Source organism: Pseudophryne corroboree, chromosome 11, assembly GCF_028390025.1.
Source record: "Pseudophryne corroboree isolate aPseCor3 chromosome 11, aPseCor3.hap2, whole genome shotgun sequence".
NCBI classification, from domain to species: Eukaryota; Metazoa; Chordata; class Amphibia; order Anura; family Myobatrachidae; genus Pseudophryne; species Pseudophryne corroboree.
Window position 1 is genome coordinate 156,049,980 of NC_086454.1, and position 12,613 is coordinate 156,062,592.

Consider the following 12,613-nt stretch of genomic DNA (forward strand, 5'->3'; position numbering starts at 1 on the left):
ATTTGTAGGAGCATGACCTTGTGTCATAACCTTGCTTTTAGTCACGTTGTACAGTGCCACATATATATAATGCCCCAGTACAGTGCCACATACATATAAAAACGCCAAAAAATGGGTGCCTCCACAGTGCCAGATACATATATACCCCCACAGTGCCAGATACACATATGTCCCCACAGTGCCAGATAAATATATGCCCCCACAGTGCCAGTTACACATATGTCCCCACAGTGCCAGATACATATATGCCCCCCAGTGCCAGATACACATGCCCCCACAGTGGCAGATACACATGCCCCCAGTGCCAGATACTCGCCCACACAGTGCCAGATACATATATGCCCCCAGTGCCAGATACACATGTCCCCACAATGCCAGATACATATATGCCCCACAGTGACAGATACATATATGCCCCCAGTGCCAGATACATATATGCCCACAGTGCCAGCTACATATATGCCCCACTGTGCCAGATATATATATGCCCCCAGTGCCAGATACATATATGCCCACAGTGCCAGATACATATATGCCCCAGTGCCAGATACACATGTCCCCACAGTGCCAGATACATATATGCCCCCAGTACCAGATACATATATGCCCACAGTGCCAGATACTTATATGCCCCAATGTGCTAGATACATATATGTCCCCAGTGCCAGATACACATGCCTCCACTGTGCCAGATACATATATGCCCCCAGTGCCAGATACACATGTCCCCACAATGCCAGATACATATAAGCCCCACAGTGCCAGATACATATAAGCCCCACAGTGCCAGATACATATATGCCCCACAGTGCCAGATTCATATATGCCCCACAGTGCCAGATACATATATGCCCCCAGTGCCAGATACACATGTTCCCACAGTGCCAGATACATATATGCCCCACAGTGCCCGATACATATATGCCTCACAAGTGGAACAGAGGTCATCACAAGTTAAAGAGTAACTAGACAAGTAATTATTTATTATACAAGCATCTCATATCACATTATACCAGCCTTCATCCTTAAGTCATATTTCAGATAACTCAATACCGTGACCAATTAATCACACAATAGGGATTTAACTCACATCTCATTCTGCGGGTAGTTGGATTACTGACATGAGATGACAGAACTTGCACAGCTTCACAAAGTCACATTAGTAATCTAAAGTCAGCCATTGTTTACCCAAGATAAGAATGTATTGTGTGTGAGCACATACACATCACCATCCACAGCACTGCTCCTCGGCCCCTCTACTCTGGTGCAGCATAGAACAGCCAGGACAGGGGTAGGCGCACGGCGTGATGTCACATCGCGCGCGCTGTGAGGAGGATTGTAAGCCAGGGGTGGGAACACAGTCACTCACACAGTGCAGTGCCGGCAGTGGCGCGACCTGTGACCGCTAGTATTAGCATTGCGCGGGTCGCGATAAGCAGCACCACCACCAGTCCAGCCCGGGACTCTGAGAGCCTGGAGAGAGATGGAGTGAATGACCGGGGTGAGCGGCAGAGCGGCAATGACCAGGGGGCGTTGTGGGAGGTCAGATGGCAGGGTCCATGTGCAGCGTGCGCGTGACATCATGACGTCCGCACCCGCTTCGCCCCCCAGGATTCTGCGCTCCAGGCTGCAGCCTGATCAGCCTATTGGTTGATCAGGCCCTGCCCCCACAATATATTTTTGATTATATCAGAGCCTTTTCCCTGACCCAGCGGGTTATTCAGGTTTACTGGCTGCTTAATTTGTACACTGCAATTTAGATTTCAGTTTGAACACACCCCACCCAAATCTAACTCTCTGTGCATGTTACATCTGCCCCACCTGCACTGCAACATGGTTTTGCCCATTAGTGTGCTATTTTGGTTTGCTAAAAAACCTGAATAAGGCTCCCAGCCTGCTATAAATTTGGGGGGGATTTTGCAGTGTTTTTTTTTTACAAGTCTCCACACCTCTATATATCTTTCATTATTTTGCACAATTTTCTCCTTGAAAGCCACTTCTGATTATGGGGGTCATTCAGATCCGATCGCATGCTGCAGTTTTTTGCAGCTGTGCAATCTGGTCTGAACAGCGCATGCGTGGGTGCCGCAATGCGCAGGCGCGTCGCTGGCTGGCGACAGCCGTCGCTGTGCAGCGACAAAAACACAGAAGAAAGCGTTCGCAGCGGCGAATGCAAGAAGATTGACAGGAAGAGGCCGCCCGGGGGTGTCAACTCACTGTTTTCTGGGAGTGTCGAGGATAACGCAGGCGTGCCCGGCCGTTTCCAGGGAGGGATCCTGACATCAGCTCCAGGAAGGATCCTCGCAGCAGGTGAGTGAGTCCTGAGCTGTGCAGAGACTGCACAAACTTTTTGTTTGTGCAGCTCTCTGCACAAGCGTTTGCAGCCCTGCACAGCAAATCCCTCCTCCCCTGTGGGCGGCGATTACCTGGTCGCAGTAGTGCAAAAAACAGCCTGCGTGCGACCAGGTCTGAATTAGGCCCTATGTCCAGTGGCGCACCCAGGGTGGGGTTTCCGAGCACCCAGAAACCCCCCTCCACTAAAAAAAATAAAAATTTTTTTTTTTTTTTTTTAGCTCCATGAGTATTATTACTGGCTGTCTAGCGTCCTCTGCAGCCTGCTGTCTTCCTGGTGGCACTTGTAAGTGCAATAAAAGTTTACTTTATTTAAATTATAGTACATATATATCCATGTGCATACATATATACACATGTATATACATACATATACACACACACACACACATGATATATATTGTAACACTGTAGGGGTGCAAGGCGCCTTTTCCTGGGGAATATGGTAGCACGCAGCAGCTGAGGAACAACACAAGTCCAGTTTCTGGTACAACTGACCCCGGCCAGTTTTATTGAAACAGAAAATAAAACAAACCCCAAAATAAAAAATACCTTGCCTGTCCGGCACTAACTAAACATAAGATATTCCTAACTGTCACTAAACAAAACACAGAGTTCTTCAGTACATACTGTATAGCTTACTTGCATCAGAAAGCGTGTCTCTCACACACAGATCCCTCAGCCTTCCCAGGCAGTCTGCCCATACTAATCAGGTTAGCAGCACTATAACACACTTACACAGCTGAAACCCTGATTAGCCCTCTGTGAGGCCAAAGACCCGAACTGGGCCCAATGTCTAGAACTCGCCTTATCTCTCTCTCAGAGCCTTTACCCAGCTTTTACAGCAAACTGAAAAGGTTCAGACAAAACAAAAAGCATTTTTCCTAGAAGTTAACATTTTCTAAAACATGTAAGACAAGAACCTGGGACAAATATACCTGCCCTCAAACACTATCCCAGTGTTCTTGTCACATATCCCCCTCCCCTGTTTCGACCTAGGGGCCGGAACACTTGTAGCCCCCAAACAGAAGATGCGAGACAATGCATCTGCGTTGGCCAATTGTGTTCCCGGTCTATGTTCGACAGTAAACTTAAAGTCCTGCAACGCTAGAAACCATCTAGTTACACGAGCATTCTTGCCTCTATTTACATACATCCATTTTAAAGGGGCATGGTCTGTCACTAGTCTGAATTGTCTACCCAAGAGGTAATATCTCAAGGTATCTAGTGCCCACTTAATGGCCAAAGCCTCCTTTTCCACAATGGCATACCTTTTTTCATGCTCATTGAGTTTCCTACTCAAATAAATGATAGGGTGTTCGTCCCCATCTCTGGTTTGGGACAGCACAGCACCTATCCCTACCTCTGAGGCATCTGTCTGTACCACAAATTCTTTTGAAAAATCTGGTGTTATCAACACCGGTTGTGAACACAAAGCCACTTTTAACGCTTGGAACGCCTTTTCTGCATCAGGGTTCCATTTCACCACATTTGACTGCTTCCCTTTGGTAAGGTCTGACAACGGCACCGCTGTGGTCGCAAAATTAGGAATAAACCGTCTATAGTACCCAGTAATTCCCAAAAAAGCCCTTACCTGTTTTTTATTCACTGGACGAGGCCAGTTTTGAATAGCATCAACTTTATTCATTTGGGGCCTAATCAGACCTCTGCCTATGGTGAAGCCCAAGTATTTGACCTCCTCCATTGCGAGGCAGCACTTCTTTGGGTTAGCAGTTAACCCTGCCTCTCTGATTGAGTCCAGTACTGCTTGTACTTTAACCAAATGGGACCCCCAGTCTGTACTGTGAATTACCACATCATCCAAATAGGCAGCTGCATATTTTCTATGGGGCCTCAAAATTTTATCCATCACCCGTTGAAAGGTTGCTGGAGCCCCATGCAACCCAAAGGGTAACATCTTATACTGGTACAGCCCCTCCGGAACCGAAAAGGCTGTTTTTTCTTTGGCGCTATCAGATAAAGGTATTTGCCAGTAACCTTTGGTCAGGTCCAATGTGGTGAGAAACCTGGCTGTTCCCAGCCTTTCTACAAGCTCATCCACACGGGGCATGGGGTATGCGTCAAACTTGGACACCTCATTTAACTTACGAAAGTCATTACAGAAGCGTATGCTACCGTCGGGCTTCGGGATGAGCACTATGGGACTGGACCACTCACTGTTAGACTCCTCTATGACTCCAAGTTCTAACATGGTGTTAACTTCCTTAGAAATAGCTTCTCGCTGAGCTTCAGGAATCCTATATGGCTTTAAATGAACCCTGACCCCTGGTTCTGTGACAATGTCATGTTTTATTATGGTCGTTCGGCCAGGCAGCTCTGAAAATACCTCCCTATTTTGGATGAGAAATTCTTTAACCTGATTGTTCTGATCAGCTGATAATGTCTCTGACACCTTCACTGCGGGAAGCAACCGGGGTGAAGACACCGAAGGGCAAGGCTCCGCTGACAGAGACAACCTATCTTTCCAGGGTTTGATTAAGTTAACATGGTAAATCTGTTCGGGTTTTCTCTTTCCCGGCTGGTATACTTTGTAATTAACCTCATTCACTTTTTCCCTAATCTCAAATGGACCCTGCCATTTAGCTAGGAATTTGCTTTCCACAGTGGGTACCAAAACAAGAACTCTATCTCCAGGAGCAAATTCCCGTATCTTGGCACTCCGGTTATAGACCCTCTGTTGAGCACTTTGGGCCTGTTCCATGTGCTCTCTGACAACAGGTACCACGGCTGCAATCCTATCCTGCATTTGTGTTACATGCTCAATAACGCTTCTATAAGGAGTGGGCTGTCCTTCCCACGTCTCTTTGGCAATATCCAACAGCCCTCTGGGGTGTCTACCATACAACAAATCAAATGGAGAAAACCCCGTGGAGGACTGAGGAACTTCTCTGATGGCCATTAACAAGTAGGGCAACAAACAATCCCAGTTTTTCCCATCTCTCTCAACAACCTTTTTTAACATACTTTTTAATGTTTTATTAAACCTTTCCACCAACCCGTCAGTTTGGGGATGGTAGATGGACGTCCTGAGGTGAGTGACCTTAAATAACTTGCACAATTCTTTCATGATCCTTGACATAAATGGAGTACCTTGGTCAGTCAAAATTTCTTTTGGTATTCCCACTCTACTAAATACCTGCACCAGCTCCTTAGCTATCGCCTTGGTTGTGATAGTGCGTAAAGGGACAGCCTCAGGATATCGAGTGGCATAGTCCATAATTACCAGGATATACTGATGGCCCCGAGCAGACTTTAACAAGGGCCCCACGAGATCCATGGCTATTCTGTCAAACGGGACCTCTATAATAGGCATGGGAACTAGTGGGCTCCTGAAATGGGGTCTAGGGGCATGATACTGGCATTCAGGACAGGAAGAACAATATTCAGACACTTCTTTATAAACCCCTGGCCAAAAGAACCTTTGTAAAACTCTTTCAGTGGTTTTTTCTGCCCCTAAATGTCCTGCGGTAACGTGACTATGAGCTAAATCTAGTACCGTTCTCCGATAAGGCTGGGGAACTACCAGCTGTTCTACCACATCCTCACCCCTTTTGACAATGTGGTACAAGAGCTCATTACAGATGGCCATGTGGGGATACGTAACCCTGTCACCTGGTACCACAGGTTCCCCATTAACAATCTTAACATTCTCTCTAGCCTTTATTAAGGTAGGATCCTTTAACTGTTCAGACGCAAACAGATCCTTCTTTACCTCCAGGTCAGGCACGCTTTCAGTTCTAACTACTATGTCTCTGTTCCCGGCAAGAGGGTCCTCACTGGACTCCCCATCTGTCACTTCCCCAGCCAAACTAGCAAAAGGCAAAGGGCCAGAAAGTTCCGAAGACCCACGTACATCCATAAAATCACCGGTATTATCAACTGGCTTTTTACTTCTCACATCTGTTGATAACCGTGATTCCCACAGTTTCCAAAAATGAGGAAAATCCCTCCCTATTATGGCCTCATGCACCAAGGTAGGGACCAGTCCCACTTTAACCATTGCTGACCCACAACAAGTTTCTATATTCACCTCAGCAGTGGCATAATGTTGGGTATTCCCATGTATGCAAGTTACCCCAATAGGTATTTGCTGGACCTTTAAGGGGTTCACTAACCCAGCTTTCACGAGGGTAACTAAACTTCCTGAATCTAGCAAGGCCTCTACCCGGTTACCCTCTAAGAACACATCACACATTTGTTTTTCCAGCTCAGGTGAAGGTACCACAGTACAGGCTAACCTAGCAAAGAAAGACATTCTGCGACATTCAAAGGCAGCATCACATTGCATGGGTTCTTGCATGACTGGGCAATTGGCAACAACATGACCTGGCATACCACATCTAAAACATTTAACCACACGATTATCAACCCGTTTGGGCAACATAGACCGTTCTAGCCCCATTGGCCTGTCTCCAGGGCCAGTGTTTACAGTCTCTCCAGCCTTGCGTTCTCTTAACCGCCCAGCAACGTTTTCCCACGGAACAGTCTTACCAGTCTTTACTGAAGGGCGCTGTCGAGGATCTATGGGTTGCTGGGTGGTCATCAGTAGTTCCTCTGCTGCCAAATACCGCTCTACCATGTCTACTAATTGGTCAGCAGTACCCGGGTTTCCATGGCTCACCCACTTGCGCAGGACCATGGGCAAAGATCTCAAGTAGCGGTCCATGACGACTCTTTCAACCATCTGGGGACCAGTTAATGTCTCTGGCTGTAGCCATTTTTTTGTTAGCTGAATAAGGTCGTGCATCTGAGAGCGCGGAGGCTTCTCCATGGCGTACACCCAACGGTGCACCCGTTGTGCTCGTACTGACAGCGTGACTCCCAGGCGGGTCAGGATCTCAGTCTTTAGTTTATCATAGTCCCGAGCCTCAGCAGGGCTTAAATCAAAGTACGCTTTTTGGGGCTCACCTGACAGAAAAGGTGCCAGCAGACTGGCCCACTGTGCTTTTGGCCAGTTCTCACGCTCTGCAGTCCTTTCAAACGTGGTCAAGTAGGCCTCCACATCGTCAGCCTCTGTCATTTTCTGCAAGAAGTGACTGGCCCGTATAGAACTAGAGCTGGTCGGAGCACTGACGGCCACATCTCCAATCCGGGCTGCAAGGCTCTGCACCACTTCTGTTAAGGCCTCTCTATCCTGACGCTGTTGCCGGTAAAGTTCGTCAATAGCCACCTGCTGCTGTCTCCTATTTTCCTCCATTGCCACCTGCTGCTGTCGGTTGGCCTCCTGCTGAGCCGCTGTAGCTTGCAGCAAGGCTTTAAGCAGATCCTCCATGTCGACAGATTTTTCAGGCGGCTTTGTAGCTGCTTTCACCCAAGACATATATCAAACCCTCAGGGGTGAGTCTCAGTAACTTCACACTGGGCTGTATCTGCATAAACCACCGTTTTCTGCAGGCCTCACAAAGCTGCTGCTTTCACTTATGCGCAGAACGGGGTTGCTCGCATTCTCCACCAAGTTGTAACACTGTAGGGGTGCAAGGCGCCTTTTCCTGGGGAATATGGTAGCACGCAGCAGCTGAGGAACAACACAAGTCCAGTTTCTGGTACAACTGACCCCGGCCAGTTTTATTGAAACAGAAAATAAAACAAACCCCAAAATAAAAAATACCTTGCCTGTCCGGCACTAACTAAACATAAGATATTCCTAACTGTCACTAAACAAAACACAGAGTTCTTCAGTACATACTGTATAGCTCACTTGCATCAGAAAGCGTGTCTCTCACACACAGATCCCTCAGCCTTCCCAGGCAGTCTGCCCATACTAATCAGGTTAGCAGCACTATAACACACTTACACAGCTGAAACCCTGATTAGCCCTCTGTGAGGCCAAAGACCCGAACTGGGCCCAATGTCTAGAACTCGCCTTATCTCTCTCTCAGAGCCTTTACCCAGCTTTTACAGCAAACTGAAAAGGTTCAGACAAAACAAAAAGCATTTTTCCTAGAAGTTAACATTTTCTAAAACATGTAAGACAAGAACCTGGGACAAATATACCTGCCCTCAAACACTATCCAAGTGTTCTTGTCACAATATATATATATATATATATATATACACATGTGTATATATATGTGTACTGTACATATATATATGTATGCATGTTTAATATGCTATGCATATGTGTGTGTATGTATATATATATATATATATATATATGTATATATATATATATATATGTAGATATATGTACAGTATATATATATATATATATATATATATATATACACACACACACACACACTAGTTTTATGGACCCAGCATATACTGGGTCACCTCAGTCCCCACCCCCGTGATTGGCTCCGCCCAGTTCTGGAAACCCCCCATGCAAATCCTGCGTTTGCCACTGATGTCTGTCCATTTTTACCCAGTTTTTGTTCTATTACTCAGAGCTGTCTTAACAGCAGTGTAGGCCCCTGGGCACAGCAATGCACTGGGCCCCCTGCCCACCCATCAGCGGCAGCTTTGATGTCCCACGGGCAGTAGGGGGGGTTCTATCTTTCGCTCAGCATGTAGGAACTGAAGAAATCATTTCTGCTAATTACTCCTTTACTGCACAGATGGGGCAGGAAGGAGAACACTAAACTGTAGAAGAGGACATTGGGCTGAATGAAGGGGCCAGGGTACGTGACTTCCAGGATGGTAGGGGGTGTTTAATACACAGGGGAAGGGTCAATAGTTGAGTGGGCTTAATATTCATAATTTTCTTGTGGGAGGGCAGCTTGCTTTACTGCAGATATCTCCAGTTCCTGGAAATAGATTTCCTAGCTTTAATGGGATAAAAAAATAAAAATAAAGAGGTACTGGGACTTGGAAATCAGAGTTCAGGAGCCAGAGCAATCCACCAACGAAAACTGCATATTAGGCATGTGGAGCTGGAGCAGGGACCAGCTGCTTGAAAGCTGATATCTCTGGTTCTGGCCATAGTAGAGACAAGCTGCCAGTGTTCACCACAAGAGGAGAGTCCCAGCTTCTGGAGTATACCCTCAGAAAAACTCTAAGGGGTATATTTACTAAAATTCGTATTTTTCCGAATGAGGTTAAAGTTCAATCACGAATGACATCGAAAGTGTAAAATTGCAACTTTTTGAATTTATTACGACTAATTTACTAAGCTGTCGTATTCTGCTTTTTCGTATTTACCGATGTCGATGTCATTCGTATTTTTTGGCAGTGTTTTACGTGAGTGAATTGTAAAACACTTCCGACTTTAACACAATGAATCTCGGCCGGATCTGTGAGATCCGTGCTGGGCTTCATTGTGCACCTTTCGTAAAAAATAATACATTGTTAAAATTTTAAAAAAAAAATGCGGGGGGTCCCCCCTCCTAAGCAAAACCAACCTCGGGCTCTTTGAGCCGGTCCTGGTTGAAAAAATATGGGGAAAAAATTGACCGGGGTTCCCCTATATTTATTCAACCAGCACTGGGCTCTGCGCCTGGTCCTGGTTCCAAAAATACGGGGGACAAAAAGCGTAGGGGTCCCCCGTATTTCTGAAACCAGCACCGGGCTCCACTAGCCAGATACATAATGCCACAGCCAGGGGACACTTTTATATTGGTCCCTGCAGCCCTGGCATTACATACCCAACTAGTCACCCCTGGCCGGGGTGCCCTGGAGGAGTGGGGGCCCCTTCAATCAAGGGGTCCCCCCCTCGAAGGGGCCCCCCCCCTTCAGCCACCCAAGGGCCAGGGGTGAAGCCCGAGGCTGTCCCCCCCATCCAAGGGCGGCGGATGGGGGGGCTGATAGCCTTTTTGTCAAAATTTGAATATTGTTTTTAGTAGCAGTACTACAAGTCCCAGCAAGCCTCCCCCACAAGCTGGTACTTGGAGAACCACAAGTACCAGCATGCGGTGGAAAACCGGGCCCGCTGGTACCTGTAGTACTACTACTAAAAAAAAATACTCCAATTAAAACAGAAGACACACACCTTGAAAGTAAAAGTTTAATTCATACATCCACACCTCCAAACATACATACTTACCTATGTTCACACGAGGGTCGGTCCTCTTCTCCATGTAGAATCCATGGGGTACCTGTTGGAAAAATTATACTCACATAATCCAGTGTAGATCGGTCCTCTTCTGTTCTATTTGTAATCCACGTACTTTGCAAAATAAAAAAACGGACACCCGACCACGCACTGAAAGGGACCCCATGTTTTCACATGGGACCCCTTTCCCCGACTGCCAGGAACCCCCCCTGACTTCTATCTAAGAGGGTTCCTTCAGCCAATCATGGAGCGCCACGTCGTGGCACCCTCCTGATTGGCTGTGTGCTCCTGTAGTGTATGTCAGGCAGCACACGGCAGTGATACAATGTAGCGCCTATGCGCTCCATTGTAACCAATGGTGGGAACTTTGTGGTCAGCGGTGAGGTTACTTTCGGTTAACCGCTGACCACAAAGTTCCCACCATTGGTTACAATGGAGAGCATAGGTGCTACATTGTATCACTGCCGTGTGCTGCCTGACATACACTACAGGAGCACACAGCCAATCAGGAGGGTGCCACAACGTGGCGCTCCCTGATTGGCTGAAGGAACCCTCTTAGACAGAAGTCAGGGGGGGTTCCTGGCAGTCGGGGAAAGGGGTCCCATGTGAAAACATGGGGTCCCTTTCAGTGCGTGGTCGGGTGTCCGTTTTTTATTTTGCAAAGTACGTGGATTACAAATAGAACAGAAGAGGACCGATCTACACTGGATTATGTGAGTATAATTTTTCCAACAGGTACCCCATGGATTCTACATGGAGAAGAGGACCGACCCTCGTGTGAACATAAGGTAAGTATGTATGTTTGGAGGTGTGGATGTATGAATTAAACTTTTACTTTCAAGGTGTGTGTCTTCTGTTTTTATTGGGGTATTTTTTTAGTAGTAGTACTACAGGTACCAGCGGGCCCGGTTTTCCACCGCATGCTGGTACTTGTGGTTTTCCAAGTACCAGCTTGTGGGGGAGGCTTGCTGGGACTTGTAGTACTGCTACTAAAAACAATATTCAAAGGCTATCAGCCCCCCATCCGCCGCCCTTGGATGGGGGGGACAGCCTCGGGCTTCACCCCTGGCCCTTGGGTGGCTGAGGGGGGGGACCCCTTGATTGAAGGGGCCCCCACTCCTCCAGGGTACCCCGGCCAGGGGTGACTAGTTGGGTATGTAATGCCAGGGCCGCAGGGACCAATATAAAAGTGTCACCCGGCTGTGGCATTATGTATCTGGCTAGTGGAGCCCGGTGCTGGTTTCCGAAATACGGGGGACCCCTACGCTTTTTGTCCCCCATATTTTTGGAACCAGGACAGGCGCAGAGCCCGGTGCTGGTTGATTAAATATGGGGGATCCCCGGTCAATTTCCCCCCCATATTTTTTCAACCAGGACCGGCTCAAAGAGCCCGAGGCTGGTTTTGCTTAGGAGGGGGGACCCTACGCATTTTTTTTGGCAAATTTAACTCTTTCCCACCCCTTCCCACTGATAAACATGCACGGATCTCATGGATCCGTGCATGCCTATCAGAACACGGTAAAAAAAAGCAGGTCTGTTTTATTTTAGCACTTTTTCACAATTGGTATTTTTTCACGGCAGTGTTTGGCTATTGTCGGCAGTGTTTGTGAATTACACTTTTTAGTAAATGACTGTGTTCTACCAAATTACAGGCGAATTTGACCGATGGTGTATTCATTCGTATTTTTTAACTTGGACTTCCAAAAAAATACGAATGCCCTCATCACTGCCGTGATTTGAGTTTAGTAAATTCCCGAGATGACACTTTGAAGAAAAAACACCATCTCGGTCAAAATCTGGACCTTAGTAAATATACCCCTAAGTCAGACAGAACTCGAGATATCAGGCTGGAGAGAGCAATTAAGAGGCTTGGATGGGGACCACTGCTTTGAAGTCAGATATCTCCGGTTCCTCAGGGTCGATTTTCAAAAATCTGGTACCCCTGGAAAGAGGGGACCCTCAGCTGTCAGCCTATGGCCCTTATACTCCTGGGGCCCTTGGGCAAGAGCCCATTGAGCCCATACGAAAAGACGACCCTGCTATTACTGTTGTTTCCCAGTTTTGTTCTATTACTGTTGTTCTAATTGTAAAGCGCAATGGAATATGCTGCGCCATATAAGAAACTGTTAATAAATAAATAATTCTCTTCTATGAGGGGCCGTTCAAGTCAAAATTACAGCTTTCTAGATATAACATATAGCTAATTTTTGCTTTATGGATATGATGTATGCTGAGATGGATATGCCGTAT